The sequence below is a fragment of the Polistes fuscatus genome, unplaced genomic scaffold, assembly GCF_010416935.1.
Source record: "Polistes fuscatus isolate 324 unplaced genomic scaffold, CU_Pfus_HIC Scaffold65, whole genome shotgun sequence".
In the NCBI taxonomy this organism is placed as follows: domain Eukaryota; kingdom Metazoa; phylum Arthropoda; class Insecta; order Hymenoptera; family Vespidae; genus Polistes; species Polistes fuscatus.
In genome coordinates this window covers 64601-84024 of record NW_025113146.1, presented here as the reverse complement: position 1 = coordinate 84024, position 19424 = coordinate 64601, and the positions used below count along the sequence as shown (strand labels likewise).

At 35.4% G+C, this 19424-nt stretch overlaps 1 long non-coding RNA gene across 1 annotated transcript; it reads right to left on the bottom strand.

Annotated features, from left to right (window-relative positions):
* Window positions 1-514: 514 nt before the first annotated feature.
* LOC122523786 lies at window positions 515-979 on the bottom strand. The gene is made up of 2 exons (XR_006305373.1): window positions 883-979; window positions 515-799 (listed from the first exon to the last, which is right to left on the bottom strand). It is a non-coding gene; the product is annotated as an uncharacterized LOC122523786 (long non-coding RNA).
* Window positions 980-19424: the final 18445 nt, after the last annotated feature.

Here is a 19424-nt window from a genome sequence, read left to right as displayed (position 1 = left end):
TTCCTCCATCACACATATTTTTGGCCACCTTGAATCCTCCATTTCCAGCACCTCCTTGATATAACGCAGCGCTCTTTCCTTTATCATGAATTCCATAGTTGGAATTTCCAGCTCTCTTCTCCATATAATTTGGTGTTGTCCTGTTCACTCCTAATGCCATTTTACAATATCTGCTCTGTATCCTTTCGAACATCTTTATATCTCCCAACCCCCATATCTCTAAACCATACATAACCCCCGCTTTCACAATTAAATCCAAAAGGAATAGCCTATCCTCCATAATATTTCTCCCTGCCCTTTTTCAAATTCCCCATACCGTATTCGCCGCCTTTTGCGCTTTCCCAGCTATTTTCCTACAATGCACCCAAACCGAATTTTTATTTGTAAACCAATATCCCAGGTATTTAAATTCCCTTACTACCTCCACTTTTGTCTTATTGATCTCCCATTCCTCTCCTTTCTTAACCTTACCTCTGTTTCTGAAAATCATGATCATTGTTTTCTTCTCGTTTACTCTCATCTTGTTTTCCTGTGCCCATTTTTCCAAATCCTTTAGTATACTTCTCAACTTTTCCGCAGTCTCCGCCAACGCCGAAACGTCATCTGCATACTTTATTGCAAATATTTGTTGTCTCCCTATTACTGCTCTCCCTTCATTCTTCGCCATCTATCTTTCTTCCGATCATCTATGTACAAACCGAACAAGACTGCGCTTAGCGCGCAACCTTGCCGCACTCCCCGTTCTGTTCTGAAGCTTTCCGTAATTTTCCCCTGAGTCTGTACTTCCGCTCTCGTTTCCCTATAAATCTCTTTTATTGTCTCTATCATTCTACCTTCTATCCCTTTATCCTTCAACTTTACTATCATCCTTTCCCTGTTTACCCTATCGAATGCAGCTTTGAAGTCGATGAAAGCCACATACAGCTTCCCACCTTTCACTTTCAATCTGTTATTTATTATTGCGTTTAATGTAAAAATCTGATCTCTAGTACCTCTTCCCTTTTTTAATCCCGCCAGGCTTTCCTTCAGCTTTTTATGTTTTTCTATCAAACCACCTAATCTTTCTGTCATCATCCTTGTTAATACCTTGTAACTCACATCTAATAACGATACTCCTCTATAATTTTCTGCCTTGTCCCTATCCCCATCCTTAAAAATTGGCACAATTCTAGCTGTTTCCCATCCCTTCGCCATGTCTCCGTGCAACCAGACCCTATTCAGTGCGTCTCTTATCTCCTCCTTCTGCCTCTCCGGTAAAGCCTTCAAAATTTCTACCCCTATTTGATCCTCTCCTGCAGCCTTCCCGTTCCCCACTCTGCTCAGGGCAATCTTCAATTCCTTCCTCCCGAATTCCTCAAAATATTCTCTCTTCTCCTTCTTTTCCTCTTCGCTAATTTCCTGCTCTTCTTTTTCCCATACACTTCCAATCCTTCCCTCCCTCTCTACCCCACTCCCTTCACTCCCTTCCTCATTCAGCAGCCCCTTAAAATGTCCCCTCCATTGCTCCTTCGTTAATCTTTCAGTCATCTTGCATCTACCCTTGTTTCTGAATCTATTTATCGCCTTCCACCACATTGTCATATTCTTTGCCTTTCCTACTTCCACCCACAGCTTTCTTCTCCATTTATCCCTTGCTTCCTTATATGCTTCTCTCACTTTCCTTCTTTCTTTAACCAATTCTTGCTTGTTCTCTAAACTTCTATCCTTCGTAAAAGCTTTCAATTTATCCCACACTTTCTTTCTTTGCACTTTACATTCCTCATTGAACCACCTAGGAAGTTCCCTCTTTCTCTTTCTTTTTCCATCTCTGGTTTTTAACCCTATCCTCTCCGCTGCTCTCAGTATTTTCTTTTTCACCCCCTCCCATCCCTCCCTTCCCTGACCAAGCTCCTTCTCCTTCTGAGTTTCCTCTCTGAATTTTTCCGCTTTTTCTTCTTTCCATATTAACCTCCCCCTCTTTTGTTCCTCTTCATCCTCTACCTCCTCCTTTTGCCCCACAACCCCTTTTTCCACTATCTCACATATTATCGGCAAGTGATCTGATTCAATTCTTTCCCTCACCTCCATCCATCTGACCGTACTTTTTCTCCCTCTGTCTAATTCAATCAAGTAATCAATCACTGATCCACTACACTCTTCAACACCTCCTACAAAGGTAATTCTGCCCTCCCTATCTCCCTTCGCCCTTCCATTCAGTACCTTCAAACCAAGCTCTTCACAAATGCCTAACAGCTTTGTACCTTCTGCTTTAACCGTACTATCCTAAAACTTTCTCATTTCCCCCTTAAACTCCTCCACACCATCAATATTAACTGCCTGTTCGTCTCTAATTCTCGCATTCCAATCACCGACAATAAGAACATTCTCGGTGGCTCCCCCCTCCTCCCATATTAGTTCTTTCAAATCCTTCTCCAAATTCTTAATTCCTACATTGTTGTACACCGTTATAATAGCCGTTTTTTCCCTTGTCTCATCATTCACCATGATTAGTCGAATTTCCATTTTTTTATGCTCCAGTTCCTTGCCAAACCCTTTCTTATACCTACCACTTGACCCCCTTTTGCTCTAACTTTCTTCACCCCTTTTTCCCTATAAGCTTCCAAAAAGTACCAGCTATACCTTCCACTCATTTTTTGTTCCGTTTTAGCTTCATCCTTCTTTTCAACCCACGTTTCCTGCAATATTATCATATCCATCTCTTCCAACATCTCCCATGCTTCTCCTATTTTAAACACTCCTGCTATGTTCCAATTGATTACTTTGAATCATTTTTTCTTGCATATTCCATTTTTTCCATTTCTTCTCCCTTCCCCCCTCTTGCTCACCCTCCAAACCTCATTATTTCTCCTTTTTCTCCCTTCCTTCTCGCCCCCATCCTCCGTATCACTTGCTCCGAAAGGGCTGCCTCACATCTTCCCATTTTCTCCACCGCTCAAGCTTCCCTTTCCTCTCGTTCCATCTCCACCACTCGTTATTCAGCCATATATTCATATGATTTGCCCTTACTTACTTCCCCCTTCTCCTTTCATTCTCCGCAACCCCGCAAAGCCACCTTCTCGTTTCCTTCTCCTTCCTTGTCCTGTCATTACTCAATTATATCCCTGACCCTTTTAATTTCTTCGCTTTTTTCATCACACACATCTTCTCCGACCAATTCCTGAACTTTAAAACTATCAGCCCCCTGCTGACGTGTTTTGTCACCGCTTGCCCTCTAATCTCTTGTTCACTTCTTCTTGAAACTTCTTCTATTATGCCCTCTTTCGAGGTCCTTTCCCCTTCCCTAAAGGAGATACAAACATTGTTCCTCCTGCTCTCCCTCTTGCTTCTTTCCTCCCTCTACTCCCCTTCCGATAACGGCTTGGGTCCCTTATTTTGCTCTTTTCTCCTCCTTCCCTGTTCATAACCCAATCCACCGAAGTTGCCCTTGTTATTGTTTATGTCCTTCCTTACTTTTCCACCTCGCCTACCCCTCTCCTCTTGCCACCGCCCTTTTCGCTGCTCCTCTCTACCACACTCTCTAACGCTGTTATTCCTCATTTCTCCCCAACTTCCTCTCAACATCCCCTCACCCTTTCTTGTTAATTCCCCCACTCTGTTGCTCTTCTTCTTATCCCAATTCCTCGCTTCTGGTCCGACCCCCCTTCATACTCCACCGACCCACCGCTCACAGACTCCAGACTGACACTTCTTCCCCCCTCACCTCTTGTATTCAAACCCTTTCTCCTTTTATCCCTGCCTTTCTTTCCAATCACTAGCCTATTTATTGTCCGTAATAGTTGCCTACGTTCCTCCTCCTACTGCCTCCTGTCTCGATCCGCCACCTCTTTCATTCTTCTCAGATCATATTCCCACCTCCTTCTCTCATTTTTTATCCTTGTACATTCCGCACACATTTCCTCCTCTCTCCACTCTTTTTTCCAACCGGCTATCTCGTCCGTCACCCGCTGCCACATCTTATCCATCGCATCATTCACTCTACTTATAACTTCTCCAGCTCTTTTGCTTTCTTGTCCATTCTATTTCCATCTTTATCTCCGATTCCCTCAATCCTTTCAGCCAATTGTATAGACCCTCCGACTCCTCAGGAATATACTCTATGCTGTTGATATTGCCCATATAGTTCCAAACCTCTTTCGAAACCTCTTCTTCCCTTCTTTCTTTTCCACTGTTACCCGCGCTTTCCTCCACACTCCCTTCTCCTACCACCCCGTGTTTTTCAACCCTCTCCTTATCCTTCTTATGCTCGCCACCTTCCAAGTGCGCCTTCCCATCCACTTCCCCAAATCTATCTGCACATCCTCATTCCTGCTTCTCTCCGTCCCTACAATCCTCCTCTCTTCTTCGCCTGTCCTCTTTTCTCCCTCATTCGCCTCACCAAGCAGCTCCGCCAAGTTACGCTGCCCATTGCGTTCACCACCTGCCCCATCAACGCTCCTTTCCATCCCTCCCTCCTTACTGCTCCCTTCCACCATTTCTGCTGAGTACTTACACGGCGTACGCTTTAACTTGCATCTCGGCTCAAAACCCCATCCACGCGCCGTCTTTCTCTTCTCCCTCCACCGTCAAGAAACAGTCTATCTTCTCGCTGCCGCAATTTCCCAACTTTCCTTCACCTTTTTTTGGTCTTCCCGGGCCTCTTTTCTTCACAACTTCTGCCTTGTTCTTTCCCATCGTTCCCTCTACCTGCGCCTCGCTCAACCCTGTCACTTCCTTACTCATCCTATCCACCTAACCTCAACAAAAGAATACACCTATCTACACTTTCACCTTAAACTCCTTCCTCTCCCTTAATCTATTCCCCTACACTCGTACTGGCTCCTCACACCTGTCTCCACCGCTATTTCTCCTTTCCGCTTCCGTTGTTTGCATAATAACTTCTTCCTTTTTAATTTCTTTCGACACTCGCTCTCCAACGTCCACTCTCACGTTACTCCCTCTAGTTTTCCCGTTACAAGGTTACTAAAAAATACTATATTATATAATAATATAATAATATAAAACTCCGACTGCATGATCGATGGAGCATCGAAATCAGCGATCATGTTGCCGGTCCTAAGCCTGGGAAAAGGAGGAAGGTTGTTGAGTCAGGCTAGCTCCCTACCCAACGTAAAAAAGGAAATCTGCTCAAAAGGACAAAATTTTGCCTCGGAACAGGACGGATTTAACGATGACGACCCATGCAAGTAAGAGGACTAAGGAATGGAAAAAAAAACATATATTGCGCTTGGCTACCTGGAACATAAAATCATTTAACAATAAAGACCAGGAAACCCTGAAGGAAATAAAGGACAACAACATTGATATTTGCGCCTTACAAGAAACAAAAAAGAAAGGCAAAGGGCAAATACAATACGACGACTACCTGGTGATATATAGTGGAGTCGAAAAACAAACCAGGGCAAAAGAAGGGGTAGCCATCGCAATATCGAAAAAGTATCAGAACAACATAAAAGAATGCAATTATATATCTTCACGTATCTTGCTAATAAAAATGGAAGCGGAAAGCCAAAAATTAAATGTAATGTCAATCTATGCACCCGAGGATAATAAACCAAAAGAAGAAAGAGAAGCCTTCTACGACCAACTACAAAATTTAGTCGGATCATTACCAAGTAACCAACAAATGATAATCCTTGGAGATTTCAACGCTCGCATCGGAAATGAAATAATACCTGGAATAAAACAAAGGTTCAACGAAAACGTGTTAAATGACAATGGAGAACTAATGACACAGCTATGCACATTTAACGAGCTAAGGATTAATAATACATTTTACAATCATAAGGAACAATATAAATTTACATACAGCAACACCAGAGGCTTCAGGTCTACAATTGATTACATTGTTACTAACAGATACGTCCAACCAAACCAAATATTAGATGTTAGGACATTAAACTCCGCGAATGTAGGAAGCGATCATAGCCTGCTATTAGCAAAAATAAGAATGAAGTTTAAACCCCAAAGGAATCTTGCACGAGCAACTCAAGAATCGAAAATAAACATCGAGTCACTATGGAACTTACCAACCAAACAACTATACGAGAACAGGTTGAAAGAAAAAATCGAAAAAGACCCAATAAAAGAAGAAGATAACATAAACATAGCCTGGAAGAAACTAAGAACCAACATTTTAGAAGCTGCATACGAAGCCCTGGGAACACGAACTGTAAAAAACCGGGCTAGAATGATCAAGACTCCTTGGTTCCGCCCAGAGATTAAGGAAATATGCAAAAAAAAGAAAATGGCATACCTTAACTATAGGACATTACGAACACCTGAATCATACGAAATGTATAGACGAATCCGGAATCAAACAGCGACATTAGTAAGGCAAACAAAACAACATCATTGGGAGATTTTTTCGAAGAGAATGGAGAGTGACTTCTATGGACTCCAAAAACAAATCTGGCGATTTATTAGAAATCAAAGAAAGGAGGTCAACGAAATGATCGAAACAAATCAGATCACAAGAGAAACCTGGATTAACTACTTAACAGAACTCTATAAATCAGAAGAACCTCAAGCGGAACTAAATACGCCAGAAATAGTAGTAACTAAAAACGACATACAATTTGAGTCCAGTGATGTAGAAACAGCTATTCGAAAACTAAAGAATAGGAAGAGCTCAGGGCAAGATGGCATCCCAAACGAATTACTAAAATATGGTGGCCAACGTCTCACACAACAGTTAACATTCCTAATCCAAAAAATACTATGCCAACACAAAATACCTGATGAATGGCGAACCAGCACAACTATAGTTATGTTTAAAAAAGGAGACAAAAAACTACCTACAAATTACAGGGGAATAAATCTTTTAAACACTTCATTGAAACTAACAACAAAAGTTATAACGAATAAAATTAACAGCTTAACGAATCTAGAAGACGAACAACAGGGATTCAGATCAGGTAGATCATGCACAGACGCGGTTTTCATCATAAGATAGATAACAGAAAAATCAATTGAATACAACAGACCACCATATATGTGTTTCATTGATCTGGAAAAGGCATTCGACCGTGTGCAACTAAAGGATGTTATTCACCTCCTTTATAACCGGCAAATTCCGAATAATCTTATTAAGACCATAGAGAACATCTATAGAAACAACAAGATCCAAGCAAAGATAAATGGTGCCTTGACTGAACCGATTGATGCAGGTCGTGGTATCCGACAAGGGGATTCCCTAAGTCCCCTGCTTTTTAACATCATTATGGACGAAATAATAAGAAACGTAAGACTGCTAAAAGGATATAAAATGGGCAGTGAAGAAATAACCATCCTATGCTATGCTGATGACGCTGTATTAGTGGCCGAAAATGAGGATGATCTACAACGTTTACTACATCGATTTAACTGCATAGCCAAATCATTCAACATGAAAATATCGGCCCAGAAAACAAAATGCATGACAACATCAAAGACACCGTTAAGATGCAAACTGGAAATTGAAGGGAAGGTTATTCAGCAGGAAATGAGATTTAAATACCTAGGAATAGAAATCTCAGGATATGGTGATGTTGAAGCAGAGGTAAGAGAACAGACAACGAAGGCATCCAGAATAGCGGGTTGTTTGAATGACACAATATGGCGAAACAAAAACATTGACATAGAGACCAAAGCAAGAATTTACAAGGCAATGGTAAGACCTATTATGTCACATACCGCAGAAACTCGACCAGACACGGCGAAAACGAAACAGTTACTAGAGACAACCGAAATGAGAGTGCTTCGCAGAATAGTTGGAAAAACACTGCTGGATCGAGAGAGAAGCGAAGATATAAGAAGAACATGCAAAGTGGAAAATATCAACGAATGGATACTAAAAAGGAAAAAAGAATGGAACGAGCACATCAATAGAATGGACAACAGAAGAATTGTCAGAATTGCACGGGATAAGTCACCGGCAGGCCGCAGAAGCACGGGGCGCCCACGAAAACGATGGTGCGACAATTTAACAGTGCAATAGGCAGAAAAACGTCGTTAAGGAACAGGCAATTTGCCAAAACTAAAGAAAGAAGAAGAAGAAGAAGATAATAATATGAATAAGTAATACAAAAATACGGTTGTTTTCCTAATATCAAAGAACACAATTTTATTTTATTTTTTTAATTAAAAGAAACATCTTTATTAAAGCAATTTTTGTAAGCTAATTAGTAAGTTAATGAACGATTAAGTAATTTTCACTACTTTAGCACAAATCTAAGTAGAAAAATGTTTATTTATACATACATATACAATAGAACTTGATTAACAAGTTTGCGTTTATCCGACGTTTTTTTAAACCAAGATCATGGTTATCTGTTATCTTATCCTCGTAAATTTCTTGATTAGGTATATTTGCACAAATACAACTTTGTTAAAAAACTTCTTTATTTAAATTTAACATATCTCTGATAATAAATACATATTTTTTATTTATTTCAACTAACTTAACTTTACTTCTATCTTTAGATTACACTAATTATAAGAGAATTCCGTAATTATTTGTTGGAAATTGTTTTTTTTTTTAAATAGAATGCTATGTTTTAGTACTTATTTTATGATTACGGCTGTCGTGGCGAATCAAAAGATGTGTAACATTAAATACAGTAAATATTTATTAAATATGACGTACTCATTAAATCTCCTATGTCTGTCTGTTCCGTCTTTTGTCGGATACCTGAAGGATGACGTAACCCTGACGCAAACACGACGCGGAAGAGCTGTACTGTTAATGGGCTTGCTGGTTTGTTAGACTTAACTTTTGTTGATCTTCAAATACCTTAATGTGTTTCACATTGTTGGATTCGCCATGACGGCCGCTATCAGAAAAGAAGTGCCGAAACTTAGCATTCTTTTTAAAAAGACAAACTTGACTTTTAAATATATGAAGCGACTAAAAGTAGAAAAAAAAATAACGTCATATTATATTCCAGAAGTTTTCATGCAAGTTTTGTTCTATAAACTTTTCTGCTACTATCATACTTTCAGAGCTATCTTGGTGGCAAGAGTTTAAAAATCACCGTGTATATTGTTTTCTTGTCGCATATCTGTCCTCGTGGTTGGGGCGGGGGGGCGTGTAACTCTCCAGCAGAAGAGAATAGCAAATGCGGTTTTGTTAGCGGGCCTAGCAGGGCGTGCTTAGTAACGGTTTAAAGAGGTAGGGGGGGGGCGAATATTGACACTCTTCGATATTCCCTAAATGACTATAGGCGACAATGGCTATGGCAATATTTTAGGTAAGATTAATATAACCATACGTATACCTACATTAAAATTAAATAAACTGCAAATATTAACGTTTAAAGTGCAAAAAGATTATAAAAAGTTGTTTTCAAACGATTACATACTTTCAAAAGTTATTTATATTATATTTTATTGTTTCAACTAATTAATAAAACGCATGTCTCATAAAGCCGTACAATAAAAATAAAAGTATAAGCTTTATTTCAATGATAAGTAAAAGTCATTAAATGAAGTTTCCAAAAAGGTTCAAATTAATTTACAGAGTTACTGATATAAGTTAATTTTCTTAACGAAATTGATTTATTGTAGTTATTTCATCGTTCAAAATACAGACTTAATAATTACTATCGGTTTCACTAAATACAGAATATGGATTTAATAACTAATCAAAAACTGGATTTATAGGGTATTTGTTTTTAAAGGTTAGTTACAGTTTACTGACTTACTGACTAACTGACTTTGATTCTTACCGATCATTTTTAACTACATGACGTTAAAATTTACTGAAGATGACTTGTAATTATTATTGGGTACGGTAATTAACACTCATACCTCTGATTGGTTAGGAGCCTTATTGCATTACGAGAAATTTCAGATTGATATAAGGTTTGAGATATTTGGTGGAATGCGCTTTTATTACTAAAAGTGTTGTAGATTTTGTGAATTGTTTGTCTTTGGAATGTTGTACATATATATTCGTCTAGTCATGTAAGGATCTTCAATTTCCACACTGTGCACGGACACATGCACGCGCCTTCTTAAACTGCTTATTAATAGAATTTTACTCTTCCAAGCTTCCATGTTGTAAGGACAGAGTAAAAGACAGGAGTTCGTTTACTATTAACGATGTATTCTGTTATTTTGTTACAACATACATCAGCGCGGCGATCGGCTTCTGTTACGAGTTCTTTTCTTCTCACGGCTTTATTTACTACCCTGATTTATTCCTAGATTCTTTTAAATAATAGCCTGTTTTTCGATATTTTTTGGAATTCCTTCGCTGCGATAGTTCTTGTGAACCTAATATATAGCGGAGGATCAGTTTTCTCCGAAGTAAACATGGCCAAAGCTTAATAAAATAAGGTACTTCTGTAAGTATTAGTTTAAAGAGGAAGGGGGTTCTCTTTATTTATTTGCTATACTCTTATGAGAGGACCATAAAAGTAGCCCCTCCGATTTTTTTTCAAACCTTGCACATTTGTTGTAGTCTATGAGAATATTTATTGTATTTACAAAAAATAAATATTTATGCGTTTTCGATAAAACGAATAGAAATTTCGCAAAAATGATCTCGTTTCTCTGATGCGTTGTATCGATTCCTCTACAGGAAAAATAATTTTTTGGTCTTTTTTAATTTTTTGTTTTTGTATTTATAAAGTATGTTCTCAATTAATATTTTTTTTTTCTAGAGAGAGGACTTTACATTAATTTTTTAGAGAATATAATAAAAAAACGTGCATTTGTATTAACACGTTCACGCCGGGGCGAAAATCTGCGTTCTGCCGCCTGAGGCGAGAGCGTCTTACCGCGTTACGCAACGTGAAGCAGGGCAGTATCGTTGCTAGCTACGCCGCCTCACGAAATAGTAAAGTGTGACTCACAAATTGGTCACCCCGCCCTACGGAATTGACAAGCGCGACCCACTGGTGTGTCACACCGCCCTACAGAACAGACACGTGCGACCCACCGGTCACCCCGGCGTGAACGTGTTAAAAAGCGTGTGAAGTTTCTTCATTTTGCAAACATAATTATTTTTTTATATTAAGAAATTAACATTTCTCTCTTGATCGTGTCTTTTTATAATTTTAAAGAATTCTTTTGCTGCGATAGATTTTTTCTTATGATTGTTTATCGATATCTAACTATGCATTTGGCTACTCTTGTGCTTGTTTGATCCCAAGAATTTTATACCCTTATAATTTTTCTTGTTGTTGTATAATATACTTTACAATAATGAAAACAAAAAATAAGAAAAGACCAGAAAAAAAATATTTTCCCTGACGAGGAATCGATCTAACGTATCAGACACATGAGATCATTTTTGCGAAATTTCTACCCCAATTTTTCGAAAACGATTCAATATCTAGTTTTTTTTTTTAAAGTACAAAGAATAATATTTTCATGGACCTACTACAAGTGTGCAAAAGTTGAAATAAATTTGACAGGGGTCACTTTAACGGATCCCCTTTTAGTTCTAAAATTTAAAGTTGATATTCTGATGCGATCACTACGGCGACAAATTCGTTGAATCATATTACAATTTGTTTTCTACTTTAATCGTGATGAAACAATATATTTTTAAAACCATGTTTTCATCTATAAAATGTAGAAATGGTTTAAATAAGGATTTATCAAAAAGTAGTCTGTAAATTTATTTAATACATTTTCAGACGATTTATATATGTGCAGCATAGATACTCGTTTCACTATTCGGATAAGTCACGTAGTTAATTTGACTTTAGACACTAATTTAACTTTATCATCAAAGCATGATTTAAATAATATGGATGTTACGTTACAATCGTTTGATTAAAATCGATTGCTTTTAACAAGAAGCTAATAATATTTAATACTAATTGTTCGAGAAAATTACTATTTTAGAGAGATATGCGCGGAGAGAAGATCGGAGAGTACTAAGAAAAAAGAATAAGAAATGGACGAGATAGGCAAGTGGACTGTATTATGTTAATTTCTGGTAGAGTTTGTATGTAACGAGATTTATTAAACTTTGTGAACAAGAACAAAAATAGAGATGACAAAATTATAATGTGAGTTAATAAAGAGTGGTGGATAGACTACGCCACGTGTACCGGATATCACGCCATGTGTGCCGGAAGTACGTAGTACGAGAAGTCGTTAGAAATGTGATAATAATTTTAATATGAGAATGGATAGAAATTAATGAAACGAGTAATACAGAATGAGAGGTCAGAGGTTAATAGATTACCTGATATGTCGTTAATGAAAGATAGTGTAAAGAGATGATCAGTGAGAAAGACCCAACACAAGGCTGGCCTCGATAAGAAAAAAGAAAAAGAGTTAGATGAGATGGAACGATGAGAGATGGAACGGTGAGAGATGGAACCGTGAGATGAGAGAAAGCGAGATGTTGTCTAGGAGATGATGCACAATTCTTTTTGATTCTAAATGTACGTCCGCACAGATTAACTTATTAAACGATTCTAACTGGACCACGCCACTTTTCGGTTCGAGTAAGGAACAGAGCGGAAGAGAGAAAAGGACGATACACCAATTAGCGCGTTCCACGCTAGGAAGAGAGAACAACAAAACCAATAGGAGAATAACACGCAGAGGATGACGCAACAAGGGACCAATGATCTATTTACACGTTAAGTGGCGTGATCCCTTGATCAATAAGAACAATCGATATGTCTTCTTCTCGATGATAACAGACGGCGTCTTCATCATGCTATCCGAGAGGTTCTGTCATCTAATTTGAGAGGCGCCATTTTCGAACACTAATCAACAGCTTCTAATAAGTTCGCCAAAGATAACTATCTGCGTAAATATATTCGACTTCCTTCAATGTAGTTGTAAGAAAAGAGACGAATTGATTTCTTTATTGGTATAGATGAGCTAAGTTTTTTATCTATGATATTTGAAATAAGTGTATTATTCTCAAATATTTTGAAATTCATTGTCTCTCGTTAATCGATCATATCTATGTTAGGACATGCTTCAAAATATATATAAAAAAAATATTCTTTGTCAGCTGATCCATTCCTGTCGATATTTTCACAGTAGTAAATTTTTGAGATAAGAAGTATGCATTTTTTTGGTTTATGGCCTTTTAAGTAGAGGTTTATCCGTCTTCGACATAGTTTGTTCTCTATTAGTTTAATAAATTTATTTATTATATAATATATTTATTAGAGAATGTTTTAAAAACTAGAAATACTTGGTAGCAGCAAAGTATCGACGCAAAGGATCTTCAAAAAATTATGAAATATAAAAAGAAAATAAACGCAAACAGTAAATAGTAGAAGATTGTAAGAGTGACCAGGAATTTTTAAAAGTTTAGGTCCTCAACAACGGTGTGATAAAATATTTGTTGCTTAATAATACCGTAAGGCATCGGTTGGATCCTAAACAAGTCGCTAAGTTGAATATTTTAAAATTCTCGCAAGAAAAATATATTATTAGGAACCAAAGAAATTAGTTATTCTATGGAAGACTAAAATAACTAAAGTTTTAAATATGTTACGTCTTGTGGCGTAATATAAGATTCTGTTAGGTTTGTGAAAGCTTACCAGGAAATGACCTTTACGTTAATTAACCTTATGTTGCAGTGTTAACTTCATACTGAATAGTGGAATAATGTCACGGATCGATGAAATATAATAGAGATGATAACATTGGAAAATAAGTTAGAATTTAACGAAGAAGAAAAAGGATAACGAAAATACAGATTTTAAGTCACTTGCCTTTTCTTTTAACGGCGTGTTGATTAGAGAGAAGATTTGATCTTCATGATAGGCGGATTATTTTGTTCAGGAATAATTATAATAGAATACAACAGGTTTTTTTAAAGCTGAAATATACTTTTATTACTCTTAGAGAAGATTTAATTGTCTACCCGTTTTATACTTTCTAGAACATTTACTTATCAATTGCTTGATTTACTAACTGACAAGTGCAGAATATAATTTTGTGGCTGATTAACTTATTTTTATTATCTTTTGTTACCTGCAATTCTTCTTTAGATATACTTAGTTTTTCATATAAGAAGTATTTATCAAGTACATTAGATTTAATTGTTGCACAAAAATATTATTGTCTATAAATTGGAATAATTTAACATTTAACAATATTTCTATTATACTAAGAAACAAGATCTAATTGACAAAAAATCCGAAGGAATTAACGGAAATTATTCTAATATGGAAAGCTAATGAATGTTCACACTAATTGCAGATGATACAAACTGTTAAAGAGTGATGTCAATGGACCGTAATTATATATTTATTTAATTGTAAAGAAAACCAATAATACAATTCGGTTTCTATCTAATTATTTTAATTTTATAATATTGAATCTTTTTTGAGATCGTAATGTTATTCCTTTTTCTCTCACACTCACTCCGTCCGTGTTTGTCTATGTATTTCTCCATCAATACAAATTACGTAACAAAATAAGTGGAAAATATTATACGAATGACTTCGACGCATTAAACCAAAAATACAAATTCCTGTAATTATATCTTTTATTTGAATTTGTTTCGGAATTTCACCGAATTATAAGTGGTTTTTCTATCGCAATAATTATTACAAAAAGTGGAAATATGACGTTAAACTGGATATCGAACAACGTATATAGTTAATGCACGATGAAGCACTGCTGCATTTTTACCGACTAGCTATACAATTTTTAAACAAACTATCTCCAAACAAAAATAATAGATAATGATGGTCTTGCTACCCGACCTGTTCGTTCATCTGATTTGAATCTGCTAGATTTTCACTCGAGAGGCTATTTAAAAAGCATTCTGTATGAAAAAAAACCTATAGACAATACAGAAATACTTCGTGAAAGGATTTAATAAGAACTTCCGGTATATACGAGCAATTGTTCAAAAATATGGACAGAGAGTAAGGCAGTCGCTTGTAAAACGAATGCAAGATTGTGTATAGGTATAAGGAAGTCATTTTGAGCACTTCTTGTGAATGTAAGTGCAATCAGTTAATCCAAACTCTAATTCGCTATAACTCCGAAGCAAGGTCAAATAGGACATATGCTCATATAAACTTTTTGTTCTTGTTTTGATATCTTTAAGTCATCTCATAGTATTTCGCGTTTATGCTGTTACACCCTGTATATTGATCTGGCTATCTATATGCGTATGTTTATGTTTCACATATTTCCACTCATTATACCTATACACTTTCTCACATTCTTTCTATCTTTGAAATATTTTACTCAATAAATTCTAGCCAACACACAAGTTTAACATATTTTTAATATTTATTATTTAAGAATTGATTTCTTACGTATCTGAAAGACTTTCACTTTTTCTATTAACAAACTCCGTTAAAAAGCTTAAAAGCTTTATGTCATTCAGATCTAACATCGGAAAATACAAATACTCAAAAAAGTCCTTAAATCAATCAGCTTTACTTATGTCGGTGAAAAGAATCCTGTTGAATTTGAAAATGTGTTTGCTACGCGAAGGAGTACATGCACTAGAAAGTAAGAATTGGAATAGTTTAGAAGGAATGATTCTAAAATAGAAATGGACAGATATATATTATCTTGGTTGAATCATACACTAAATTAGTAAGTTAATATTTATACTTATAATTCTTTTGCCGAATCGTGTACTTTAGTTTTAATTGAATAATCTACAGTTAGTGTCTAGTTTCACCAGTACTGATTCTTAAGTTCAAATTTCTCAATCTAAAGATCTTCAAAAAAAATATTAAATAAAAGTAAAGATGAATTAGTAAGTAAATTAGCTCATATAAAGTTCTCATACATCTGTTGACATTTATCGCATGTTATTTGTCTACCATTAGTACATTGTCTACCATTAGTAACATCACATCGTTGAGACGTGTAAATGACAAACCTTATTATTCTATCACGTTGTTTTTTTGGTACTTACATTCAGAACAATCTCATACTCTAATTGATTTCTTTTCTATTATTTTAACTATTTATCCTGCTTCATCATTAATCATCGTTCTCAAATTTCTCTAGACTACTTACTTTATAAAGGCGCCTCGCAGCTTGATCTGACTGAAACTGACTAAACATATTATACCATCGAATGTAACAATAGGGAAAAAAAGCAACTTATACAAGATGTAACAAATCAATATCTAATATTAACGAGTAACTGAATTGGTGAAATACAAGGCGTGTGTACGATGATAAATATAAATATTCAATTTTTTGGATATGTTCACTTTGTATGTTAATCAATTGTTTATAATGCTCAATGACATATTTATTTTGCAAATTCTAATTTTCATTATTCTATTCGTCTGAGATCATTCGAATGATTTTATTACTTTCGTTGCTTGATGAGAAATCTATATATATCTATTAATAAAAAAAACGATAAAGGAGAACAGATCTTGTTCTCGGATAATTATTCTTCGAAATAAACTCTTAGGATCTTTTCTCGAGCTAACAATAAGGTAAAAATGTTTAATAAATAAGTGAATATTTATATATTCACAAGAACGTTAAGGTTTTAGCAAATGTCTCTTGTGAGGTATAAACGTTTAAAATTGTTCAACTTTCTTTCTTATTCGGAAGTATTCGTGACCTTTCAAACTCTAAACTTCATAAATCTACCGTATAAATCTTACTGTGTTTATTCCCCGGATGGAAATAAGTATCAACTACTCTAAATTCACCTCCAATTACGTAGAAATGTGTTTCCGCAAAATAATATGACGAAATGCTATACATGTAACCTGTGAATATATTGCTCTTTTTTATTAAAGACAATAAAAAGAATACATATATCGTGAAAGTTGATATTGACTTAAAAACTTAATATATGAACCTTTTATCGTACAGTCGTCATTTTCCAAATATCGTTTAACGAAATTGCCTATAATAATTTAACGATAAAATGAATTGTCCTTTGACTTTTATCTATATCAATTTATTTTTCTTATTTATGAGTTAAAACATAATTAATTAACAACGTACATGTCTATGTTATTATAAACATTTAATTATTCGTATTAAAATTATTTTCTAATTGATTACATCTATTGTGAAATATTATGATATAATATTACTTATAGGAGTAAATATTTGGATAATAAAAGGATTAAATCAGATACGTTTATTAAGGTTTTCAAAAGTTTTCCCGAACTTCCGTTACTAGCATTTGGATTTTCGGTTAGTTTATTTTAGATAATTGTGGAATGAAAATAATGAAAAATTCTATTAGTCAAGGGTCGTTAAATAATAGAGGAGTAAAATTTATAATGGTTCACAACTTTCTAATATTATTATCAAAATTTAAAGAAAGTTTATGTTGTTGGGAATGTCAAAACATACAGGAAGAGAAGAAATCAGTTTTGCATTAATATACAAATCAATGCTTCAGAATTGTATTCTGTGAAAACGTTGAAATTCGTATAACAATCGGGTAAAGTAGCAAGTGGTTATATTTACCTCATTATAAGTAATGGTCGGTTACTTCTTATACGTTATTTTGTGTGTGCATTTTAGATTGAATAATTGCAATAAAATATTGTCTAAACTTGCGGATATTTCACTGAATGCAGTACTATTAAGATAGATAAAGGTTTCAAATGTTCAATCAATCGATATTATAGTAAAATGAACTCTTTTTTATTTATAATGTTAATATGAGATATATCTCACACTTGTTTTGATTATCCGAATTACTGGATTGAACTTAGAAAAACGTAAACATAAGACATAAAAAGACGTAATACATAAGTCATAAGAAGACATAAAAGGACTTAAGACATAAGACATAAGACGTAATAATACTATCATAAGGCCTAATAAGACGTAATAAGGCCACCATAAGAACTAACAAGAACCTACTCTTTTCCTTTTTTCCTGTTCTTATATACTATGTATCGGTCATACCTCCGATGAAGGGGGGAAGGAGACGCAGGGCGGTCCTAGTTCTTTTCCTATCCATCATTGGTCATCAACCGTCTTTCTTCCAAGCATTAGTGACGCCTTAGAGTGGGAGCACGTCCAAAGGTTCTCAGAATCTCCCAGTCTAAATCACCACGTGTTATTTGTTTAGAAATATATGCCCGATCCTTTCTCTTAAGAGGACCTTATCCCTCAGATTCTATAACGTTACAAATCATTCATCTATCTTCTGTAAGCTAAGATTAGAGTATCCTATATCTATCCTAAATTAATATTATTTCTTAACACGTTCACACCGAGGTGACCCACCGGTGGGTCACACTTGACTATTTCATGGGGCGGCGTGACCAACTTGTGGATCACTTGTTTTCAGAAAATTAGTCGTTAAAAAAATAAATTAATTTTATTTTTTCTCAACATTACATATAAAAATAAAGTATTAAAAACATTAACATTCAATATTGTAAATTGATAACAATTATTTATTTATACCTATGCAACTTTTCAAAACATTCTAAGCATAATGTGGGCTGGCCCTTACAACGCGTACAATATGTCGTTACTTTTTTACTTTTTTTCGCGGCATATAATCTATTTTGTATTTTTGATAATTGTTTGTAACATTCTTTATATCGTTTCTTGTGTTCTGGCAGCCCCTTTGTATGATTGTAGAAAATGTGTACGTATTCTTGACGGGTTTCTCTTTTCTATTTCAGCTTCTTCGATTTCTCTGTGATGATCTTTGTTTAAAAGATGATCGATAATTTGTTCTCGAAATTTTAAAATTGGAATTTTTTTAGTTCCCCATTTTTTGTGGATAACCATACATTACCAGGCATGTTCCGCTATTATTTCTATCATAACTTTTCTGTACCATTTTACCGTTCTTCGAAGACAACTGTAGTAAGATCACATTTGATCAGATAATCGACACCCTTTTTCGCTTATTATAAAAACCAGTATCTGCTTGGATTTATTATATGTCCCCTGAGTAATTGCACATTATGGTTCTGAGAAGTTGTTATCATACATACGGCCTTTTGTCGGTCCCATTTCATTTTACTCCTTTGCGATTTTCAAAACTTATAATGCTACCCCGAACTTGCTTTTGCTTTGATTGTGGATAGATTTTTTTTGTTTTTTTTTATTGTTCCACAAATAAATTTTTTTTTTTTGCCATAATTCCTCGGCCAAAGGGATACTAGTATAAAAAACATCTGTACATAGTATGCGGCCCTCAAATAATAAATCTCTTATCACTTTTATGACTACGTCATGAGAATGTGTCTTGGCGCTTGGTTCTGCATTTTTCCCTGCATAAATCTCATATTATAGGTTATAACCTTCAGGAAGGCACAGTTTGTATGCCTTTATGCCATACTTATGTCGCTTGCCTGGAATATATTGGCGAAAAATAAGACCGTCCTCTCCACGGAATCATACTTTCGTCAAAACATATTTTTTCCAGGTTTAACTAGTGCTTTTAAATGTGTGCCACAATTGCTTCAATACTTTCTTATTTTATGTAATCGATCTTCTGCTCTAGCCGTGGTATTGTCGGAGAAGTGTAA